We start from the raw sequence: 25,487 nt of genomic DNA, 5'->3' as shown, positions 1-25,487 counted from the left end.
CTTCCCAGCACTCGGGTTCAGACACAGGCCACCTAGCTTTTACATGATTGCCAGAGAAGCAATCTCAGGTTCTCATATTTGTACAGCAAGCATGCTAGGTATGGAGCCACCTCCCCAGGCACCAACACCAGAGATCTTAAGCAACAAAAATGCATCTAAAATAAAGAACAATGAGGAAAACTGTTACAAAACAATATGCATACCTTCAGTGACAGAATCAAGAAGCTTTGTGTATGTACAGTTAGAATCCCAAGAGGGGAGAAAAGCTGGGCACCCAAAAATATTTTTTAAAATGGCCCAAAGCATTCTGTAAGGTTCCAAAAATGATCTACGGTAGCTACTTCTGGTTCTCAATGAGTGAGTTTATTATGCATACAGGAAGTCAAAGCAAAAGAATGAACTGCAAGCGATAGTTGCATTGATAGATACAGAATATTGCCAACCCAGGACCCGGATAGAGTTCCAGATACAGAGATTCCTGGGCAAAGTAGAGTATCTCCTTAGGTGAGGCTTCCAAGGGAAAGAATAATAGCAACATAAAGATAACATCATCAAATCAGGTGCTCACAACACCCAGCACAAACCAACTGGGGAATGGAGACAGTTGGTTGGCATTCCTAATAGAGCGTTCCTTCCATGCAGTGTTTCCCATGGCTGAGTTCCCCATGGCTGGCTTCTGGCCTCCCTTTCCCACTGCAGGCAATTTTATACCACAAACAACAGCAACTTCTGTAGGAAATGTTTTACCTTGTACTGTTGTCAAGGATGTGATGTTTGTATTCCCAGGTTGTTTTGCTGTTCTCTCTCCTCCCTGTCACAGTTTGAGCAGATAGCCTGTGCTCAGATAATCAGCTTTGGGGGACACTGAGACAAACATGGTTGGGTCTGAAATGGGGCGTGGGGGATGCTTCTAGAGCCAGCTTCTGAGTGAGCACACACAGTACATGACAATTTACCAATATAATGTACATTTCACAGAGTTTCCAAATTCAATTTTAGAAATCCCATAAAGCCACCCATCTAAATTGCACAAAGAATAACAACATAAAACACAAAGAGCGCCACCACATCAAAACACAGCCAGGTCGTTGCTGAAAACCAGCGATAAAGAAAACCTGAGAAGGCACAAGGGAAGACAAGCACATTACACTACATACAGGTGATCAAAGCTGTACACAAAGTCTCTGTAGACTTCTCTAACTGTGAAAGGCATTATAAATAGTTCCTTAATGAGCTGGAATAGAGGGAAATGCATCTTCTTACAATTTTCTTCTCAGGAAACATAGCCTTCAAAAACACAGGAGTATGGGTTTGGGGAGATAGCTCAGTGGGTAAAATGCTTGTTGCCCAACACAAAGACCCAAGTGTCATGCTTCAGTGAGACACTGCCTCAAAAAACAAGGAGGCACAGATCTCTAGTCTTGGTGGAGACAGGAGGATCTCTGTGAGTTTGAGGTCAGCCTGGCCTACTTACATAGTGAGTTCTAGGCCAGCCAGGGCTACGTAGTGAGAGATTTTCAATCAATCAATGAAACTGAATAAACAAGGTAAAGAAGTGCTTGATGAAGAAATTCTCACTTTAACCTCTGGCCACTTCACATGCCCTTCTGGTATGCACACCAGTACTCAGAACATGCCACTCACAAATACACACGAATCCAGTTGTGGGGCTGGAACTAAAGCAGATGGGAAAAGCCATTAGGCATCAACCCTACACAAAAAACTACAGGTAACTATGAAATGCGGAGAACAGAAGTAGTCTTCCCCAGGGAAGAGCATGACAATTGGTTATTCAATACCAAATGGTCAGCCATGAAAGCATACATACACGCAAGTAACAGTATACAGACTGAGCCTAACACACACACACACACACACACACACACACACACACACACACACCAATTAAAGAAAAGAAGGTCATGAAATTGAGAAAGAGCAGCAGAGGGGAGGTACATGGGTGGGCTTGGAGGGGGGACGGGGGAAAGGATGAAATTATATTATAATCTCCAAAAAATAATAAAAATAAATAAAAAGCTAGAACAAGAACATATTAAACCTGGAGTAAGACGCCAAGAAAAAGTGAGGCTGCCCGCTAAAAGCAATAAAATAGAAAATGGGGACTGACTAAATGGCACAAACCTGATGACCCGAGTTCAATCCCTGAAGCTCATGTGAAGGTGAAGTAGGGAACTGACTCCACAAGTTTATCTTCCACACATGCTCCAAGGCATGTGTGTGCACTCCCTGCACATCGTATACACACAATAATAAATAATAGAATATGGACAAATAATACAAAGATCAATAAACCTAAAGCTGGCTCTTTGAGACCATCTATAAACTAGATAAAACTCTAGGTAGACTGATGGAGGAGAAAAGTGAAGAAGATAAATAGAATCTCTATCAGGAATAAAGGAAGACACATCATATAGATGATGGTGATTATATATGTGTCTGGTGTGTGCTTTGTTATGTGTATGTAGCAATGCATAAAAAATAAATTATAACTATATTCACAAGAGAAGGCTGGGAAACTGTGAAGTTTCTTAAACTGAAGAGACAGACATACCTGCACTTGTGCAACAAGCAACCTGGGGATTTTTAAGATTTTTCTGATTCAGGTCACTAGCTCTTAGAGAAGACATTTCTTTTTTTTTTTTATTAACTTGAGTATTTCTTATATACATTTCAAGTGTTATTCCCTTTCCCGGTTTCCGGGCAAACATCCCCCTCCCCCCCCTTCCTTATGGGTGTTCCCCTCCCAACCCTCCCCCCGTTGCCGCCCTCCCCCCATAGTCTAGTTCACTGGGGGTTCAGTCTTAGCAGGACCCAGGGCTTCCCCTTCCACTGGTGCTCTTACTAGGATATTCATTGCTACCTATGGGGTCAGAGTTCAGGGTCAGTCCATGTATAGTCTTTAGGTAGTGGCTTAGTCCCTGGAAGCTCTGGTTGCTTGGCATTGTTGTACATATGGGGTCTCGAGCCCCTTCAAGCTCTTCCAGTTCTTTCTCTGATTCCTTCAACGGGGGACCTATTCTCAGTTCACTGGTTTGCTGCTGGCATTCGCCTCTGTATTTGCTGTATTCTGGCTGTGTCTCTCAGGAGCGATCTACATCCGGCTCCTGTCGGTCTGCACTTCTTTGCTTCATCCATCTTGTCTAATTGGGTGGCTGTATATGTATGGGACACATGTGGGGCAGGCTCTGAATGGGTGTTCCTTCAGTCTCTGTTTTAATCTTTGCCTCTCCCTTCCCTGCCAAGGGTATTCTTTTTCCTCATTTAAAGAAGGAGTGAAGCATTCACATTTTGATCATCCGTCTTGAGTTTCGTTTGTTCTAGGGATCTAGGGTAATTCAAGCATTTGGGCTAATAGCCACTTATCAATGAGTGCATACCATGTATGTCTTTCTGTGATTGGGTTAGCTCACTCAGGATGATATTTTCCAGTTCCAACCATTTGCCTACGAATTTCATAAACTCGTTGTTTTTGATAGCTGAGTAATATTCCATTGTGTAGATGTACCACATTTTCTGTATCCATTCCTCTGTTGAAGGGCATCTGGGTTCTTTCCAGCTTCTGGCTATTATAAATAAGGCTGCGATGAACATAGTGGAGCACGTGTCTCTTTTATATGTTGAGGCATCTTTTGGGTATATGCCCAAGAGAGGTATAGCTGGATCCTCAGGCAGTTCAATGTCCAATTTTCTGAGGAACCTCCAGACTGATTTCCAGAATGGTTTTACCAGTCTGCAATCCCACCAACAATGGAGGAGTGTTCCTCTTTCTCCACATCCTCGCCAGCATCTGCTGTCACCTGAGTTTTTGATCTTAGCCATTCTCACTGGTGTGAGGTGAAATCTCAGGGTTGTTTTGATTTGCATTTCCCTTATGACTAAAGATGTTGAACATTTCTTTAGGTGTTTCTCAGCCATTCGGCATTCCTCAGCTGTGAATTCTTTGTTTAGCTTTGAACCCCATTTTTTAATAGGGTTATTTGTTTCCCTGCGGTCTAACTTCTTGAGTTCTTTGTATATTTTGGATATAAGGCCTCTATCTGTTGTAGGATTGGTAAAGATCTTTTCCCAATCTGTTGGTTGCCGTTTTGTCCTAACCACCGTGTCCTTTGCCTTACAGAAGCTTTGCAGTTTTATGAGATCCCATTTGTCGATTCTTGATCTTAGAGCATAAGCCATTGGTGTTTTGTTCAGGAAATTTTTTCCAGTGCCCATGTGTTCCAGATGCTTCCCTAGTTTTTCTTCTATTAGTTTGAGTGTGTCTGGTTTGATGTGGAGGTCCTTGATCCACTTGGACTTAAGCTTTGTACAGGGTGATAAGGATGGATCGATCTGCATTCTTCTACATGTTGCCCTCCAGTTGAACCAGCACCATTTGCTGAAAATGCTATCTTTTTTCCATTGGATGGTTTTGGCTCCTTTGTCAAAAATCAAGTGACCATAGGTGTGTGGGTTCATTTCTGGGTCTTCAATTCTGTTCCATTGGTCTATCTGTCTGTCTCTGTACCAATACCATGCAGTTTTTATCACTATTGCTCTGTAATACTGCTTGAGTTCAGGGATAGTGATTCCCCCTGAAGTCCTTTTATTGTTGAGGATAGCTTTAGCTATCCTGGGTTTTTTGTTATTCCAGATGAATTTGCAAATTGTTCTGTCTAACTCTTTGAAGAATTGGATTGGTATTTTGATGGGGATTGCATTGAATCTGTAGATTGCTTTTGGTAAAATGGCCATTTTTACTATATTAATCCTGCCAATCCATGAGCATGGGAGATCTTTCCATCTTCTGAGGTCTTCTTCAATTTCTTTCCTCAGTGTCTTGAAGTTCTTATTGTACAGATCTTTTACTTGCTTGGTTAAAGTCACACCGAGGTACTTTATATTATTTGGGTCTATTATGAAGGGTGTCGTTTCCCTAATTTCTTTCTCGGCTTGTTTCTCTTTTGTATAGAGGAAGGCAACTGATCTATTTGAGTTAATTTTATACCCAGCCACTTTGCTGAAGTTGTTTATCAGCTTTAGTAGTTCTCTGGTGGAACTTTTGGGATCACTTAAATATACTATCATGTCATCTGCAAATAGTGATATTTTGACCTCTTCTTTTCCGATCTGTATCCCCTTGATCTCCTTTTGTTGTCTGATTGCTCTGGCTAGAACTTCAAGAACTATATTGAATAAGTAGGGAGAGAGTGGGCAGCCTTGTCTAGTCCCTGATTTTAGTGGGATTGCTTCAAGTTTCTCTCCATTTAGTTTAATGTTAGCAACTGGTTTGCTGTATATGGCTTTTACTATGTTTAGGTATGGGCCTTGAATTCCTATTCTTTCCAGGACTTTTATCATGAAGGGGTGTTGAATTTTGTCAAATGCTTTCTCAGCATCTAATGAAATGATCATGTGGTTCTGTTCTTTCAGTTTGTTTATATAATGGATCACGTTGATGGTTTTCCGTATATTAAACCATCCCTGCATGCCTGGGATGAAGCCTACTTGATCATGGTGGATGATTGTTTTGATGTGCTCTTGAATCGGTTTGCCAGAATTTTATTGAGTATTTTTGCGTCGATATTCATAAGGGAAATTGGTCTGAAGTTCTCTTTCTTTGTTGTGTCTTTGTGTGGTTTAGGTATAAGAGTAATTGTGGCTTCGTAGAAGGAATTAGGTAGTGCTCCATCTGTTTCAATTTTGTGGAATAGTTTGGATAATATTGGTATGAGGTCTTCTATGAAGGTTTGATAGAATTCTGCACTAAACCCGTCTGGACCTGGGCTCTTTTTGGTTGGGAGACCTTTAATGACTGCTTCTATTTCCTTAGGAGTTATGGGGTTGTTTAACTGGTTTATCTGTTCCTGATTTAACTTCGATACCTGGTATCTGTCTAGGAAATTGTCCATTTCCTGAAGATTTTCAAGTTTTGTTGAATATAGGTTTTTATAGTAAGATCTGATGATTTTTTGAATTTCCTCGGAATCTGTAGTTATGTCTCCCTTTTCATTTCTGATTTTGTTAATTTGGACGCACTCTCTGTGTCCTCTCGTTAGTCTGGCTAAGGGTTTATCTATCTTGTTGATTTTCTCAAAGAACCAGCTTTTGGTTCTGTTGATTCTTTCTGTGGTCCTTTTTGTTTCTACTTGGTTGATTTCAGCTCTGAGTTTGATTATTTCCTGCCTTCTACTCCTCCTGGGTGTATTTGCTTCTTTTTGTTCTAGAGCTTTTAGGTGTGCTGTCAAGCTGCTGACATATGCTCTTTCCTGTTTCTTTCTGCAGGCACTCAGCGCTATGAGTTTTCCTCTTAGCACAGCTTTCATTGTGTCCCATAAGTTTGGGTATGTTGTATCTTCATTTTCATTAAATTCTAAAAAGTTTTTAATTTCTTTCTTTATTTCTTCCTTGACCAGGTTATCATTGAGTAGAGCATTGTTCAATTTCCACGTATATGTGGGCATTCTTCCCTTATTGTTATTGAAGACCAGTTTTAGGCCGTGGTGGTCTGATAGCACGCATGGGATTATTTCTATCTTTCTGTACATGTTGAGGCCCGTTTTTTGACCAATTATATGGTCAATTTTGGAGAAAGTACCATGAGGAGCTGAGAAGAAGGTATATCCTTTTGCTTTAGGATACAATGTTCTATAAATATCTGTTAAGTCCATTTGGCTCATGACTTCTCTTTTTTTTTTTTTTTTTTTTTGTTCTTTTTTTCGGAGCTGGGGACCGAACCCAGGGCCTTGCGCTTCCTAGGTAAGCGCTCTACCACTGAGCTAAATCCCCAGCCCTTCATGACTTCTCTTAGTCTGTCGACATCACTGTTTAATTTCTGTTTCCATGATCTGTCCATTGATGAGAGTGGGGTGTTGAAATCTCCCACTATTATTGTGTGAGGTGCAATGTGTGTTTTGAGCTTTAGTAAGGTTTCTTTTACGTATGTAGGTGCCCTTGTATTTGGGGCATAGATATTTAGGATTGAGAGTTCATCTTGGTGGATTTTTCCTTTGATGAATATGAAGTGTCCTTCCTTATCTTTTTTGATGACTTTTAGTTGGAAATTGATTTTATTTGATATTAGAATGGCTACTCCAGCTTGCTTCTTCTGACCATTTGCTTGGAAAGTTGTTTTCCAGCCTTTCACTCTGAGGTAGTATCTGTCTTTGTCTGTGAGGTGTGTTTCCTGTAGGCAGCAGAATGCAGGGTCCTCGTTGCGTATCCAGTTTGTTAATCTATGTCTTTTTATTGGGGAGTTGAGGCCATTGATATTGAGAGATATTAAGGAATAGTGATTATTGCTTCCCATTATATTCATATTTGGATGTGAGGTTATGTTTGTGTGCTTTCATTCTCTTTGTTTTGTTGCCAAGACGATTAGTTTCTTGCTTCTTCTAGGGTATAGCTTGCCTCCTTATGTTGGGCTTTACCATTTATTATCCTTTGTAGTGCTGGATTTGTAGAAAGATATTGTGTAAATTTGGTTTTGTCATGGAATATCTTGGTTTCTCCATCAATGTTAATTGAGAGTTTTTCTGGATACAGTAACCTGGGCTGGCAGTTGTGTTCTCTTAGGGTCTGTATGACATCAGTCCAGGATCTTCTGGCCTTCATAGTTTCTGGCGAGAAGTCTGGTGTGATTCTGATAGGTCTCCCTTTATATGTTACTTGACCTTTTCCCCTTACTGCTTTTAATATTCTTTCTTTATTTTGTGCGTTTGGTGTTTTGACAATTATGTGACGGGAGGTGTTTCTTTTCTGGTCCAATCTATTTGGAGTTCTGTAGGCTTCTTGTATGTCTATGGGTATCTCTTTCTTTAGGTTAGGGAAGTTTTCTTCTATGATTTTGTTGAAGATATTTACTGGTCCTTTGAGCTGGGAGTCTTCACTCTCTTCTATACCTATTATCCTTAGGTTTGATCTTCTCATTGAGTCCTGGATTTCCTGTATGTTTTGGACCAGTAGCTTTTTCCGCTTTACATTATCTTTGACAGTTGAGTCAATGATTTCTATGGAATCTTCTGCTCCCGAGATTCTCTCTTCCATCTCTTGTATTCTGTTGGTGAAGCTTGTATCTACAGCTCCTTGTCTCTTCTTTTGGTTTTCTATATCCAGGGTTATTTCCATGTGTTCTTTCTTGATTGCTTCTATTTCCATTTTTAATTCCTTCAACTGTTTGATTGTGTTTTCCTGGAGTTCTTTCAGGGATTTTTGTGTCTCCTCTCTATGGGCTTCTACTTGTTTATTTATGTTTTCCTGGAATTCTTTCAGGGATTTTTGTGTCTCCTCTCTATGGGCTTCTACTTGTTTATTTATGTTTTCCTGGAATTCTTCCAGGGATTTTTGCGATTCTTTCAGGCATTTTTGTGATTCCTCTCTGTAGGCTTCTACTTGTTCTCTAAGGGAGTTCTTCACGTCTTTCTTGAAGTCCTCCAGCATCATGATCAAAAATGATTTTGAAACTAGATCTTGCTTTTCTGGTGTGTTTGGATATTCCATGTTTGTTTTGATGGGAGAATTGGGCTCCGATGGTGCCATGTAGTCTTGGTTTCTGTTGCTTGGGTTCCTGCGCTTGCCTCTCGCCATCAGATTATCTCTAGTGTTACTTTGTTCTGCTATTTCTGACAGTGGCTAGACTGTCCTATAAGCCTGTGTGTCAGGAGTGCTGTAGACCTGTTTTCCTCTCTTTCAGTCAGTTATGGGGACAGAGTGTTCTGCTTTCCGGCGTGTAGTTTTTCCTCTCTACAGGTCTTCAGCTGTTCCTGTGGGCCTGTGTCTTGAGTTCACCAGGCAGCTTTCTTGCAGCAGAAAAGTTGGTCTTACCTGTGGTCCCGGGGCTCAAGTTCGCTCGTGGGGTGCTGCCCACGGGCTCTCTGCAGCGGCAGCAACCAGGAAGACCTGTGCCGCCGTTTCCGGGAGCTTCAGTGCACCAGGGTTCCAGATGGTCTTTGGCTTTTTCCTCTGGCGTCCGAGATGTGTGTGCAGAGAGAAGTCTCTTCTGGTTTCCCAGGCTTGTCTGCCTCTCTGAAGGTTCAGCTCTCCCTCTCACGGGATTTGTGTGCAGAGAACTGTTTATCCGGTCTGTTTCCTTCAGGTTCTGGTGTGTCGAGAAGACATTTCTTACAAAATTCCGGCACATAATATCAAAACTATGCAAAGCTCTAGAGGGTTGCCACCATGAGTCATCACGACACAGTCTGGAAAGAGCTGGCAAAGACTGCCCTGTATTTCTGTATGAAAGGATGTGTTTCTCTCAGAAACACCGGACATCTGAACAATTTGAAAGTAAAGGGTACTCACTGCATTAACAGAATACAGAATGGCCATAAAAGATGACTTTCATAAAATTAATTAAAAGAATGTGATACATCCATTCAGGATTGGAAAAATCATTTGAAAGCTCAAAATGAGAGATGGGCTTCAGATGACACAGGTGTGGTAGAAAAAAACATCAAAAGCTTTGAACACAAAATCGGAGAAGCTCATGACCATTGGAATGTAGTTCCTAGCCAGCTGATGAGGCAAGAAAGTATCATTAACCATGCTCTATGAGTATGGGGAAGTGAGGATGGCCAGTGTGGAAACTTGTGTATGCTAAAAGGTTGGCAAGGAGTGGGGAAACGTGGACTGGAAAACTTTATATTGCAAAAATATCAATTTCCCATGAATCTGCTCTATTTGGTCATTTCTTTATTATGTCTGTAAAAGGAAGTTAGCCATGTTACTCTTTTGTACTGGTTTAGTCTTGTTTTGAGACTTTCCCTACCTCTTTATACAACCATTGCTGGTCTGAAACTCGCTATATAGATCAGGCTGGCCTCTAATTTGTAGTGATCCTCCTGCCTCTGCCTATTGAATTTTGGGCTACAGGTGTGAGGCACCACATCCAGTTGGAATTTTTTTCTGAAAGTGATTTTAATATTCGATGGTAATAGTGCCACTATTAGGGGTATTATGATGCTTTGGTGTCAAACTAATTAAAACAGCGTTTGGAATAATGAATGGCCTGTCTTGTGCTAATAGTCTGGCCACTTTTTTCCCCTTTGGCTTTTCTTTGGGGGGGGGCGGCTTTTGTTGTTTTTTTGTTTGTTTGGACAGGGTTTCTCTGTGTAGCCCTGGCTGCCCTGGAACTCACTCTGTAGCCCAGGCTGGCCTCCAACTCAGAGATCTGTGTGTCTCTGCCTCCCAAGTTCTGGGATTAAAGGTGTGTGCCACCGATGAATGCTTGGTTATTTTTCTTGTTTATAAAAAACTTTTTTGGACTCATTTTTGGGTGAGGGCACATGCACCATGGAGTGAGTGCAGAAGTCAGAGGAGAACTTGTGGGAGTCTCCTTCCACCATGTGGGTTTGGAGGATCCAACTCAGGTTTCCTGGCTGGAAAGCAAATGCCTTTTCTTGCTAAACCATCTTATTTTCCCTGTTTTCAAAAGTATAAAAGTTACAAATAACTCTAAGGAAAGCCTTTAGGGGTATTCTTCTGGGACACCAAGGATTGGAGGAGCCGGAAATAGAGGGCCCATAGGTCCTAGAAGGTGGTCCTATTACCAGATTTGGGGCTCGTCTCCTGGCAGGAAGGACCAGATAGCCTAACCTCTCCTCAATAGCGTGAAGGGGCAGTTGATCGCTTCCAGGGCTCAGTTCACATTTTCTTCTGAGTGACTCAAAGAGCAAAGATGCCTGCTAAAATGGGTCTTTATATCTAGAAGGAAGAGTTTGCCAAGATTGCCTGACTTGGAACAGGGCAGAGCTCCAAATGTATTGAGTTTGCTTCTAGCTCTTGCCAAAGTTGTATCAGGCTCTTTTCAAAGCCATTTCATTCCATTTTACCAGCACTGTAGGTCACACAGACACACAGTGGTACTTTGGGCTTTTGTAATCAGAAAACAGAAATGCCATGCTGCCCCAGCAGGGATCCCTTACGGTGCTGGAGTTAGAAGAGCCCACGCCTTGGCAAAGAGCCCCTTCTGGTGTGGTGGAGGATTGGAGAAGAGCCCTCCTTGAGTCCTAGTGCAAACAGCCCTGCTGGCAACCTATTAGCCAATGCCAGCTCTGTGGAACAGCCCACTAGGTTCTTCTTCCTTTCCACATTTCTGATGTATCCCAAAGCCTAGGATAGACTATGCTCTAGGTGACAAAAGGGTTCCTCTGACCTTTCACCTCCATCACCCTCTCATTTGCTCCTTCACCGGCCTTCCTCATGTGTTTCTTATAGATATTTTGTACTTTCATGTTGATTTAGCTCTAGTTTTCCTTGTATATAGTTTGTTGTTCTTTTGTTTCAGATAGGGTCTCATGTGGTCCCGGCTGGCCTTAAACTTCTAATGTAGACCAGGGTGACGTTGAGTGTCTGATCCTCCTGCCTCTACTTCCTGAGTGTGGGATTACAGAAACTATCACAACGCCCGACGTGTTTTTCTTGTTCTTGTTCTCTCTCTCTCTCTGTGTCTCTCTCTCTGTGTGTCTCTCTCTGTGTCTCTGTCTCTGTCTCTGTCTCTGTCTCTGTCTCTCTCTCTCTCTCTCTCTCAAGAAATGGACATCTGGCATGTCTCCTAAACGCCCAGGCTCAAGTCAGATGACTTGAGCCTGGGAGTAGATGGGACTACAGGTTCATGTCAATATGTCCTTCTGGGTGTATCTTTGCCTGGTACTTTTAATGTGTAAGCATTCATATATATGTATATATATACATATGTATATACATATACACATACATATGTATACACACACATACACACACACGAGTTAATATACTGGACTCTCCATTTTAACAGTTTGAATGAAGCGTAGAAATCTTACCTCTTGATAACTCAACACTCCCCCATTCATAATATAATTATGTTAACGATTTCCTCTACATATATTAAGAACTATAAAAGCCAGTGCTGTAACTGTTGCTTTAACTGTTAAGCATGATTTAGAAAGACCACGATGAGAGAAAAATGTCTATTGTATTTATCTCCCCTTTTATTCTTTCATTCTTCCTTCCTTTCTGATTGCCAAGACTTGTCATTTATGTTTATCAAGATTATCATGGTTCCTATTTGCTATTCTGGAAAATCAAGCCCAGGGGCTTGTGCGTGCGAGGCAGGTGCTCTACCCTGGAGTTATATCAGTTTCTTTTTGTCAAAAAAACTTTCTTTAGCCATTCTTTAGGATATGTCAGCAGCAAATTCTTTGTTGTTTGTTTGATGTTGTTGTTGTTTTGGTTTTGTCATAAGAAAATATATCTTAATTTCCCTTTCATTCCTGAAGGCTATGTTTGCAAGCTATATAAATCTACATTTGAAGGTATTTTTGTTGTTTTTATTTAGGGTCTCCCTGTGTAACCCAGGTTGGTTTCTGAATTGAAAGCCTCCTCCCTCAGACTGCCTCGTGTGGCTCATGAGACCCACCAGGCCTGACTAAACTTCTTCCACTGTTTTTGGCTTTCTCCTATTTTCCCTCTTTAGATAACATGGTTTCCTCTAGGTGCTTAGATTAGTTTGTATTAATTTTCAGAAGCTTGGCTCTAATAAACCAAAGATTTTTGTTGTTGTTTATCCTGGTTAAAATGTTCTCACTACAATGGTGGTGAGTGCGTTTAATCCTGGCACTTGAGGCTGAGGCAGGAGGATCTCTGTAAGTTGGAGGCCAGCCTGGTCTACAGGTAGAGCGAGTTCCAGGAGAGCCAGAGCTACACAGAAACTATGCCCCCAAAACCAACACAGACACACACTCTTGTATCTATATGTTTATGCCTTTTTGGCAAATTTCAGAAAATTTCAGGCATTAATTCTTTGACTACTACTTTAGTTTCATCTTTCTCTCTTGACATTCTCATGTTAAAAAAATAGATTTTTAAAATATTATCTTTCATGTCCCTGAAGGTCTGGTCTTTTCTTCCAGTCTATTTTCTCTCCTTGCTTAAATGGAGTAAATTCTATTTTAACATCCAATTCTGATTTTCTCCTCAGACTTTTAAGTTCTGCTATTGAGTCTATTATTTTTGCCTGTAAGCTATTGTAATTTTCAGTTAAAAAAAACTGCATTTTGAGTTTTGAGACTTTCCTCTCCATTTGTTTCAAAAAAAACATGCTCACAAAAATTCCAATGTGTTTTTTTAAATGACAGCTGTTTTTTAAATTCTTGCCAGATGATTTTAACAATCCTGTCATCTTAGTGAATTGTCATTTCCCATTCAAGCTGAGAATTCCCAGATTCTTAGTATAGAGAGTACTTTTCAAAAATTGACATTATATTGGTCAAATACTATGTTTCAGCAAGTCTCACCTAAGCAGCTCAAACTAACCAACTTCGGGCAGGGAAGGGTTAAGTTCCAGATTCCGAGAGCAGCGTTTGCTGACGTGTGCGCACGCGCGCGCCTGCACCTGCGCCTGCGCTCCTGGACGGCTTGGGACTGCCTGGCGGGGCGGGGCCGAGCGGGGCGGGACGGGATGCTGGCTCCACTCTAGGCCGCTGGCCGCCAGTCGCCTTGCGCTCTGTGGCGCCTAGACATTGCCTCCAGTAATCTGGCGGTAGAGGGGAACTCGTCAGCGCTGCGAGGGGGGTGAAAGTTCAGACCCTGGGCTGGGTGACGTCAGCGAGGGGGCGGGGCGCCTCGGTGCTTCTCGGCGGAGGGGAAAGTCCGGGCTGTTTCAGTTGAGCCAAGGAATGGGAGGCGCCCTAGCCTGCCCGCAGGCCACAGCGCTTGGAATCCTGCCTTCCCTGCTATCTCCCTGAGGCAAGGGGTGTGTGGGAATGTCTCTTTACTGTTTGGAGGCTCAAGCCTTTCTTGCTTAAGGGTGGGGCCACACAGGCTTTTGAGATTTTTTTCCCCTTGTAGTGTTTGGCTGAAATGGAGCAGTTATTGTGCAGATGTTTTCTGTCTAGATAGAAAAAGCAGATTTTTCTTGCAGGGTGGTTTTTTGTTTGTTTATTTCGTTTTTCGTTTTTCTGTCTGTGCCTGCTCTTTCTTGGGTGCTGGCTTCTCCAAAACCAGTCTGGAAGGTATGGAACCCCACAGTCATGTGTTCATCACGTCCGGTAACCCTCAATAGCTCTGCTTTTCTTCTCCACCTTATTTTATATCTAAAATTAGGCATTTTGGGTGTTCTTAGTGATACTGGGGAAGGTGCATTTTACTCCATTTTCTAGAAGCCCAGGGCCCTAACTGTGTTTTTTCATACGTCATCACCACCATGAAAGGATGTGTACAGGCTTGGTAGGCCTCTTCAACTGAATGGGAATCCATTAGTAGGAAGACATTTTAGAAAATCAGTTTCTTGGTTGGGTTTTGGGGTTTTTGTTTGTTTGGTTGGTTTGGTTTTTTGTTTTTATTTTTTTGTCTTTAAAAAAATCTTGAAAAGATACATCTCTGCCAACAATTTTCTGTTTCCCTGCTTTCAAGATTATGTAAGAGGAAAGAACCATGGTTTCAGGGAAAGAACTATAAAGTCAGTTCTGGGAGTTTTTGTGTTTATACTGAGGTGCAATTAGTTTATAAGGACGTGTATATATTTAAAATATATGATTGCATCATACACACACACACACACACACACACCCCACTATAGATCACCACAACTAAAACTGAACAAATCTATTGCCTCAGAAATTTCCTAATTTCCCTTTCAAATTCCTTCAGTCTTCCCTACCTGACCCCTCACCCCAGGCAACCAGGGCTCAGGCTCTTACTATGTAGCCCAGGCTGACCCCTCTGACTTACCATCTTCAGGCTTTGGCCTCCTGGGTGCTGGGATTAGAGGCTTGCCATATCACACCCATATCTACTTCCCTAGCACAAAATAAAATTGTATTGTTTAGAATTTTGCATAACTGTAGTCAATGATTCTTGGCTGGCTTCTTTCACACACGATAACTCAGTTACAAGTCATCCATATTACTATACTGATTGATAGTTTTTCTCCCTGTTTTCAGATTCTCTTGTCTGACTGTATGACAATGGGGCTATCCCTTTAATTTGTTAATGATTTGGAATCAGTTGTTCCCAATTTAGGGCTGTGATAAATCAAGTGGTTCTGAACATTTATATGCAACTCTTTCTTTGCTTGTGGCTAAATGTGTAGGAATAAAATGGCTGGATCACAAAATGGCACATGTTTAATCTTCTCCTTTTTTTCCCGTGTGTATGCAGGTTGGAGGAGTGTTTCTCAATGAGTCTCCACCTTACTTATTGAGACACAGTGTGTCACTGAACCTGGAGCTCACTGACTCAACTTGACTGGGTAGCCAACAAACCCTAGGGACCCTGCTATCCCTCAGCTTCTCCAGGATTGTGATTCCATGCATGTATCACCGTGCCCAGGTTTGTTATTTTGCTTTTTTTGATGAGGTCTCACTCTGTAGCCCTGGATGCCCTAGTACTCAATAAGCAGACCAGGCCTCTGTCTCCATGGAGTACCATGATTCAAAACATGTACCACTCATGTCTAGGTTTTTTACTTGGGTTCTGGGGACAAACTTGGGTCCTCATGCTTACATAGAAACTGCTAACTATTTTGCCATGTGAGATTATTTCATTTGACACTTCTCCCAACGATGTATGAAAGGTCCCATTTTTCTGTATCCTTGCCTCTCCCTGTATGTTTCTTTGCAGTTTTGCCATTCTAATAAGGTAGAGTGCTATCTTGTGCCTTTTACATTTCCCTAATAATTGTAATGGTATCAAGCATCCTTCCAAGTGCTTTTTGGCAACTTAGGTACCTTCTTCAGCAAAGTATCTGTGTTTGTTCCTTATTAGTGTCTCAGCATTCTTTATATATTTTAGACATAAATCCCATACTAAAGGCATGTCTGATCACTTAAAATTACTATACAATACAGCAGTTCTACTTTCAGATATAGATACAAAAGAACTGAAAATGAAGACTCAGAGCAATGTTTTATAGCATCATTACTTACAGCAATCTAAGTGTTTATAAATTGATAAATATCTACAGAAAGTGTGCTGTGACCATACAATGGAATACTGTTTCTGTGTTTTTGTTTTTGTTTTTTCTTTTTTAAAGGACGTTCTGACAAATGCTCTAACATTAAGCCAAGTGAAATCAGCCAGTGACAAAAATACAAATGTTCTGATCACACTTAACTAAGGTAAGTAGAATCATCAAGTACGTAGAGACAGAAAGCAGAATGCTAGCTACTAGGGGAAGTGGAGAGGGCAGAATGGGGAGTTGTTGTTTAATGGATGTAAAGTTTCAGTTTTGCAAAAGGAAAGGATGGGACTAGGGACATTGCTCACTACCAGAATGCTCCCCTAGCATGTCTGAGACCTAAGTTTAGTCAATGTCCAATAGCTTATCTCTCACACACATACAAAGAAAGAAGGAAAGGAAGCTACCTTTTATTAAAAATTGATTTATTTTTATTTTATGTGTGTGTGCCTGAGTCGTAAGTGCCCCCAGTGAGTGGAGCAGGTGTTGGATGTCCTGGAACTGGAGTTCCATGTGGGGGCGAGCCACCCGATGTGCTGAGAACTGTACTCAGGCCCTCTGCAATAGCAGCAAGTCCTCTTAACTGCTAAGCCACTTCTCCAGCCCACGATATGTGTTTTGAACCATGTCATACGTCATATGACTTTTGTTTAGACAGACGATAATCTTTTAAAGATATTTACACAAATAAAAGATATTTTGAAAATTCTTACAGGGCTCGGGTGTGGCGCAGTTGTAGAACACTTGACTCCATAAAGCCATGGATTCCATTGTCAGCAGTGCAAAAAGAAATAAATGAACTTATATTTATCAAATTTGTTAAGCATTTCTGGCTTGTTCATTTGTATATGTTCAGACTGTCATCTGCTATCAATTTTCTTCTACCTGAAAGAAACATGAACATTTCTTGAACTGTCAATTGCGCTGAGCCGTCTCTCCAGCCCCTCCCCCCTTTTCCATTCTTTGGAGATCAGACTCTCATAATATCCCAGGCTGACCTTGAAGTTGCTAGCTAGCAATTACGGATGCCTTTGAATTTCTGATATTTGCTCTCCTGCTCGAGTGCTGAGATTATGGCGTGTATCACCAGATTTATGTGGTGCTTCAGATATGGCCAAGGGCCTGTGCATGCTAGGTAAACCCTCTATCGACTAAGCCGTAGACCTATACCTGACTCCCATTTATTTTTGCATTTACATTTTGGTAGTTTATATAGCTATATCTTCAAGTCCACATTGTTCTCCAAGAGGATGAATGACACCTATAAACAAAACGAACAAACAAACAAAACAAAACCCTTATAGCATCAGAGTTAACAGAGAAGTATCGGACATTTTCTCCTTAAAGTAGAAGTCAGGCAATAATGTTCATTCTCTCCGCTTCTCTTCAAAGCGTGCACATCAGAAACTGGTTCTGTTTGCACATGACATGACTATTTCTTTAGAAAACCTTTAGGAATACATTAAAGTCACAGAAGCCAGAGTTCATGTTTCTAAAACTCAGTTTTACTTTGACATGCTACCAAAAAACAATTGAAAACATACAATTTAAAAAATGACATTCCATGTGTAACCTCATCAAAACCATTAAAATGATTCAATAAAGCTAACATGTATAAACAAAACGTCAAAGTAACAAAACATGTTCTAGAGAAAGGAAAGGGAAATGAAGTATACAATGAGATAGGCCAAACCCACAAATCAAAAGGCCTGGAAGTGTTGGCATGTCAGTCTGCCCTAAATCGATCTCCAGATTCAAGGTAATCCATACCCAGATATCCACAGTTGTTTGGGTAAATACTGAAAATCTAGTTCTAAAGTTTATATGGCGGGGTTGGGGATTTAGCTCAGTGGTAGAGCGCTTGCCTAGCAAGCACAAGGCCCTGGGTCCCCAGCTCCAAAAAAAAAAAAAAAGAAAAAGAAAAAAGAAAAAAAAAGTTTATACGGCAATGTAAAGGACCTAGAGTGTACACAAACTTCATTTGAAAATGAATTATTCTCAGCCAGGGAGACAGCCAGCGGGTAAAGGCAATCGATGGCTGCCGAATGGGATCCCCAAACCCCACATAGTGGAAGGGAAGAACTGACTCCTAACTACCACACATTCATGGCATGCTTGTACATGTACTCATGTTACACACACACACACACACACACAATTGTATAAATAAAAATTTAAAAAATTACTCCCCAAACAAGCTGGGTCAAATTAACTATTTTTTTTTTATTTTAAAAACGTGGTAAGTCAGTACCTGCTTCTCTATACTCTCTACAACTTTGGTAACTCTGGACATCATCAGTATTTTTAATTTTTTTATCTGTCTGAGGTTTGAAAAAATGTTTGAATTTGCTGGTGAGGTTGAGAGTCTTTTAATATTTTATTCGTAATATGGCTTTTCTTTTGTAAATTGCTTTGTCATTGTAAAAATTCTGTGCCTTCTTTTCTGAATTGATTTTTTCCCCAATCTCTTTGTTACATTCTTCAGACTCAGTCTTTTGTCAGTTCTGTTGGAGATGCAAAACACTAGGCCAGAGAATTGTTGTTTCCTCTCTGAAACAAGAGTCTCACTGGGTAATCCTAGCTGGCCTGAATGCTCCTGCCTCCACTTCCTGGGGGCATGTGCTACCACTCCCGGTTTAAGGTTTTGTTTTGTGAAGCATTTTGTGGTTAACATAATTTTTTAAAATTTAGATGTGAAATGTGTATAAGCCGTTCTGTATGGCTTCTACTTTTAAAGTCTTATTTAAGAAATTATACCTTAACTGGCAGGCAGAGTGAAGCAGACTTGATCTTAGCACCTGAGAGGCAAAGGCAGGACTCGGGTTCAAGGTCACTTGCAGTTACATAGGGTATTCTGTGATGGTTTTGGGCTGAATTTGACCCTTAGTCTCAAGAAAACACAAACCCAAACCAGAAACGAAATCCTATATACATGGTCAAAAAAGACATTCTTCGATTATCTACTAAAATGTTTCCCAGATGTATTTTCTGTGCGTATGGAGAAATCTGTATAAAACAAAAACAGGATGACATCATGCATACTGCGTTATAACCTGTTGTTATGTAGCAATATATTTTGAACATCCTTTCATTTGAATAAATGTATCGCTAGTGTTGTGGGTGGGGTTTCCTGGGAAACAGACTCTGGAGACAAGAGATTTGAGTTCAGGAAGCTTATCCGGGAGTGCTTTCGAGACCAAAGAGCAAGCAAGCACTAGTGGGGGAAGGGAGTGAAACAGGATTAGACTGGAGAGGACGTGAGGCAGTGCTGCAGTCGTCAGAATGGCTGGAGCTTGGGTTTAGAATTCCCTACATCCCTGTCCCCATTGGAAGAAAGAAAGCTGGGGCATTTGTTTGATGCCGGCTGTCTATCCCTGGAGAAGAGCTGGGCGGGGGTGTCACTGGGCAGGGCAACTGCCTTATTGTGAGTATCATTCCCAGAGCCAGCCAGCAAGTGGGCAGATTAAGGCTGGTACAGGCTGGTAACCCTCCTGATAGCTAGGAGCCTTAAAGGAGGGGAATCTGAAAAGCACCTTACAGCTCACCACCTTTAAAGACACTGCTTGCTCCAAGCTGCAGAAGACACCATCCACCACTTGCTCATCAGCTTTGCAATAGGAATCAGAAAGGAATCAGTCCCTTTCATGAGGAAAGCAAAACAAAAACAAAAAAAAAACAAAAACAAACAAACAAACAAAAAAACCCTTTGGAGAGGTGCCCAGTAGGCTCTCACATTCAATGACCTTAACTAAAATGTTAGGTGCAGGGGGAGAGGGAAAGTGGGGTCAGGGTTGCCCTGATATTGTGCAGAAAACATTGCTACTCAGAACAAGACTTCGGCATACCAAAAGCACTTAGAGGATTTCTGACAGTATCTGCCACAAAATGGAGTTCTATACAAACATTTTGAATAATTACATCTGCTTTAATGACACAGATTTCATATTGACTGGCATTTGGGTGTCTATAACATTATGTTGTGATCCACTGTATTGATATTAACAGCCTAGTAATTTCTCCCTGCCCATATCTTCCACTGTTTTCTTGGCAAACACTATGACATAAAGCACCTTGGAGGGGTTTGTTTTAGATTGTCCATAACTGAGGGAAGCCAGGCAGGGACCTGGAGGTAGGAGGCCATGGAGGAGCACTGCTTACTGCCATGCACCCCAGGGCTTACTCAGCCTGTGTTTTTATACCACCTAGGGCCACCTGTCCATGGGTGGCCACACTGGTAGGCTGGGCCATCCCGCATCTATCATTGATCAAGAAAAATGCCTCCACAGCCACCAGGCCAAATGCCTCCAGGCCAGTCTGATCTCCATCAGTTGAGGTTTCCTCTTCCCAGGTGACAAAATGTAACCAGAGCAAAAATGAGTCACTAAGTATGTCACTTGGAAGTACTCCTTTAAAAGAAGTTTCATGAAGAATACCAATGAGTATCATGGGAAACCTCTATGTGTGCTTTCCTTGAGCAATAAATGAAGAGGCCATGGGGCGGGGGTGGGGGGTTGGTAAGGAGGGGTGTATGGGGAGGGGAACACCCTTATAGAAGGGAGAGGGGGAGGGGTTAGGGGCTTATGGACAGGAAATTGGGAAAGGGAATAACATTTGAAATGTAAATAAATACCCTAGTTCTGGGAGATCGATACATTAAGAGCGGGGGAAAAAAAAAAGAAAATTAAAAAATAAATAAATAAACCAATTTTTCCCCCTGCATCCTTTAAGACACTGGATTTTAACATTTTCATTGGTTGTATATTCTTCGTTTTTCTTTATAAGTACCCTGCCTTCACTGTTGTTTGTTTGTTTTGTTTGCATTATAGTCCAAAAATGTGTTTTACATTCTGTTAACTCTGAAAAACTTGGAGACACCATGTGTGATGTGTTCTTTGTACTACAGGGGTTAATTTTTAGCAGATCTGCCTAGTTTTGCTTGTGAAGACATGAAACACACTAATTAACAGTGCTTCTTTTTAAGCATCAGCCCAAGGAATTTCAGGGCATGTTGACCCAGTTTGTTATATTTGTTTATGGATAACAATGAGATTGGTGATTGCTCAGAGATCGATCTTACTACTACAAACCTTTGTCGGACAGGGCTCTGGTATTCAGAAAACTAGCTAGATGTCTAAATACTAGGGATATATTCTCAGGATTGATGGTAGCAGTGTGGCAATCTGTGCTTAAGTACTTTACAACAAGAACAGTTATTTTCTGACCTATAAATCACTCTCTGGATAGCTAGCTAATGTATGCCAGAAATATTTTGGAAATGTCACTCTGGAAAGTAAAAGGAGGGAATGAGGACACATGGACTTAGAAACAACTGACCATGGCCATCTTTTTTTTTTTTTTTTTTTTTTTTGGTTCTTTTTTTTTCCGGAGCTGGGGACCGAACCCAGGGCCTTGCACTTCCTAGGCAAGCGCTCTACCACTGAGCTAAATCCCCAACCCGACCATGGCCATCTTGATGAGGAACATGACAGTGCTATTTTAGAAATAATTTACTGAACGGAAAGCTTATGAATAATAGAGCTCTACCAGTTGAAATTTTCTTAGTGAGAAGGTATTAACAACCATTGTTACAGTCAGAATAAAACCATGATGCTGTAAATCTAACAAAACACTTCAAGTATTTTCTGATCTCTAAGCATATAAGTATATCGTAATAATTTGTATTGGATTTTATATTACTTGCACTATCATTAGAGCCTTGCATGTAAATACTAAATATTAATGGCTCAGAAAAATATTCTTGGAGTCCACATGCACTTTAGATTAAATATGGAAGAATAAATTAAATGGTATTTGATATGTGTGTGTGAATTTCAAAAGTAATGCATTATCATTGACATGCATAGTGATAGGGTAAACTAAGTATTAGGATATGGTGTAAAAATGTACGACTCCTTCACATTAATTCAGTCTAGATGAGAATGCAGACAAGAGCTGATAGGGTAAACTAAGTACTAAGATATGGTGCAAAAATGTACAACTACACAGATATACTTAGCTTTCTGTAAAAATAGTAAAGATTAACTCAATGCAGATGAGAATGTAGACAAGAGCCTAAACATGGTAGCATGTCTTTAGTTTCAGCACTTGGGAGGCTAAGGCAGGTGGGTTTTCAAGTTCGAGGCCAGCCTCGTCTACAGAGCGAGTTCTGGGACAACCAAGGCTACAAAGTAAAAGCCTGTCTCAAAAAGAAAAAAACCACAAAAATAAAAACAACAACAAAAAGCACAGAACAAAACGAACACTGTTTTATATAGGAATGTCATGGGGGTATATGTAATGTTTAATGTGGATCAATTTGACAATGTATAGAACAGGCAAAAAGTATCGGCCTTGGACTTAATGAATCTGTACCTTTAATTCAAGTTGTCTAAGATAATTGCACATCCAGAAAATTCATACAACAAGCATATTTACTATAGCCTTATTTATAATGACAAAAAATTTAAGCAATTCAGGTACCCTAAATGTAAAGAATAATTGCAAAATGATGAAGGCATTGAAACACTAAACTTTAGTGACTAAAGGACAGTAGTTACATAGCAGAGTTGAATGAAGCACCGTAATGGACTGATGACATCTGTATGCTGCTGTTAAGAGTATGGTGCTGAGCCAGGCAGTGGTGACACACGCCTTTGATCCCAGCCCTTGGCAGGCTGAGGTATGAGGTCAGCCTGGTCTACAGTTCCAGGACAACCAGGACTACACAGAGAAACTCTGTCTTGAATGACCCCCCTCCCCCAGGGGTAAAAAAAACAGTACTGGTGCTGAGAAAAAGCAAGGTGCAGGAATGCTTTATAGCAAATCAATCTTGGAGAGTTGTAAGTCTCTATTTTCTGATATTTTTCAAGACAAAAGACTGGAAAGATGAAGCAGGAATTGGTAAAAGTGGTTTCCTAAGGGTGGAGGGAGGGAGTTCAGAATGTACGAAGGTGGGATCTAGCTTCTTTGAATGTATTTTGCTTCATACTTTTTGTTGTTTTGGTTTTTAGTTTTATGTAAAAGATAACCTTCAATGATAACCATCTGTCAGTATTCAGACCGTTGTGATGTCCTACCAACAGGGTGCCCTGGTTGGGCTGTGTGATCCTTTCCACAACTAGGTTTTTACACTTGATCTTAGCCAAAAGGCGGAGAAGCCATCACAACTAGGTTTTAGACACAATGTAGCTTCCTTGTTGCCCTTTCTCTTTCCCGGATCATTTGTTCTCTGGGAAATTCTTTGCTCTGTCAAGAACATGAGGAGAATCTGAGGCTCAATGAGAGCCTTATGAGAGGCCATCTTGGAAGCCACACCTCCAGCTCTGAACTAGCCTTAAGATGCTTGCAGCTTGGTAAGAGAGCCTGCCTTGAGCATCTCTAAACCAGGACTGCTAAGCTAAGCTGCCCCAGCTTTCTGACCTTGGAAAACTCTGAGAGAATATATGTTTGTTGTTTTACACCGCTAGTTTGTTATATAAGCTTGAGAACTGTAAAATTGGTTTTTAATAATTTAAAAAATTGAATATAAGCAAAAAAGAAAAAAAAAGATAGTTTTTAAAATTTAAAGATGAACTGGGGAAGGGGAGCCCAACTATAAAGCTAGTGGCAAAAGTGACTTATAGACAGAGTGTTTTTATTATGTATCCCCCTGTGTCTGGGTTTCAAGGACAAAAATAACTAGCTAAATCTTAAATGGCATTCCATGATCAAATTGTCACTAATAGCATTGATATTATCCCAGAACTACATTTGTGTAGTGGAGTAAACCAGATAATTTAGTATGTTAACATCATTAAGAACTAAGATTTTACACATGAAAAGAGAGATATAACTCAAGGAAATTAACTGGAAACCTTTTTACTTCTTAGACTGGAAGTAGGAGTTTGTCATAATTTCCTTTTCTAAAAGGCACAACTTTCTTAGTTCTGTTCAATGAAGAGCCAAGAAAGAAATTATACCAAAATGTCAGTCAAGACTGCATGCAGATCATGATGTTTAAATATCATTTAAACAGAAAACCATTCAGAGCTCCTTAGAGAAATGGCTCCTTCCAGTTCTGAGGCTGAATAGATAGATACAAGATGAACCTGGAAGACCCTCTTACTAGAAATTAAGGATGAAAAGAAAACTACACTTTCTAAGGAGCTCTTACTGGCCCGAGATAGAACAATCTGAACTTCAGAAAGCATAATGGTAGTTAGTGTGGTTCAGTGGAAGAGAGCTTGCTGAGCATGCACAAGGCCTGGGGTCTATCTAACTCCAGCACCACACTCCTCCAAAAAAAAAAAAAAAACAAAAAAAAAAACAAAAAACAAAACAAAACCAAACCTTGTAACTTTGAAACAATCTACATATTGATACTTAAAAAAAGCCCACTGTTTGCTAGGATGCCAAGCTAGTAATTACAAAGTTGGCAGATGAATAGGAAGCCTGCATCTTGCCTTTATTTTATAAACTCTTGGCGCATCCAGAATGGTAGTTTTATGTTAAATGCATCCAGACTCAGAAAGAGCGTCAGGATTGGGACATAAACATTTAGTGAAGGGATAGCAGGAGATATGTAAATGCTTTTGTCATCAGTGTGGACAGCCCAGACCTGTACAATTCATAAATATCCATCCAATCATTTGTTTACTAATTATGTGTTTTATTGAAACCTGGCCTTTTATTGTTACCATACAAAATAACGGGCTTCATTTGGACAGTTTCTTATGTATATAACATTGTACTGATTTTCACTAGCCCACGACTCTCTCCTGTCCCTCTTTTCCCGACCTGTTGGTCCCCTTCTTCCCTGAAAATAGCCTCCTGTCTAATTTAAATAAAGGACACCTTAATCATTTCACCTCATTTCTAAAAGTTACAGGCCTGTGCCATCATGTACAGTTTTGGGGGACGAGGGATGGAACCCAGGATCTCCGTCCGGCACCTATGATCTAGATTTTGACTGGAAACTCTGTAAGCCACATAATTTCTTTGCTGGTGGCTTCCTGCTTGACTTGGGCTATGAGGGGCATAGAAGAACTGACAGGCTCAAGGGGGGTGAAGGAACTTAAATGCTTTCTCTTCTTCTTTCCTGTCAGCTTCCTGTGTCTCTCAGCTTCCCCGAGAGACACTTCTCCTTGGTACCAGCTGTGCCTTCCCTGGGTGTGCAGCTGAGTTGTTTGCAGTTAACGAGCTTCAGAAAATGTCAGCATGAGGTGAGCAGCATCCCTTCATGGAGCCTGGGCCCAGCTCCACGGAGCTCCTCCTCCCAGTTTCTAGCTTCTACTAGTTCCATCATTTTTGCAAATCCCATACCTGAGACAGTCACTGCTTCTTATAGTTACTGCCTCCAAAATATCATAGAGTTCCTTTCATCCCCTTGGCTAGTTACTTAAAATTATTAATATGGCCTCCTATTCTTGACTAGCTCTTGACTGACAGAATCTCTTAGTCACTAGTGAACTGCATTAGCCCCCTAGAATTCCTGCTAGCAGTTGCAGGTTGAACCAGTGCATGTTAAACTGGTAAGGAAGAGGGGCAGTCTCTGCAGCACAGCCAAATGGCCTTTATA

At 40.9% G+C, this 25,487-nt stretch overlaps 1 protein-coding gene across 5 annotated transcripts in view; it reads left to right on the top strand.

Moving 5' to 3' along the window:
- Positions 1–13,462: 13,462 nt before the first annotated feature.
- Positions 13,463–25,487, top strand: part of Usp9x (ubiquitin specific peptidase 9, X-linked) — a 138,148-nt gene continuing 126,123 nt past the window's right edge. For 2 of the 5 annotated variants that reach the window (XM_063280116.1, XM_039099860.2), the window contains exons 1-4: positions 13,463–13,726; positions 15,133–15,303; positions 16,007–16,091; positions 25,015–25,131. The gene's annotated coding sequence lies outside the window, so the exon portion shown is untranslated. Of the gene's footprint in view, positions 13,986–15,132; positions 15,304–16,006; positions 16,092–25,014; positions 25,132–25,487 lie in introns of all 5 variants that reach the window. The other 3 variants (XM_063280114.1, XM_039099861.2, XM_063280115.1) reach the window with 3 other exon arrangements.

Source organism: Rattus norvegicus, chromosome X (genome assembly GCF_036323735.1).
Source record: "Rattus norvegicus strain BN/NHsdMcwi chromosome X, GRCr8, whole genome shotgun sequence".
Taxonomy (NCBI): Eukaryota; Metazoa; Chordata; class Mammalia; order Rodentia; family Muridae; genus Rattus; species Rattus norvegicus.
This window is presented reverse-complemented; position numbering and strand designations above follow the sequence as displayed.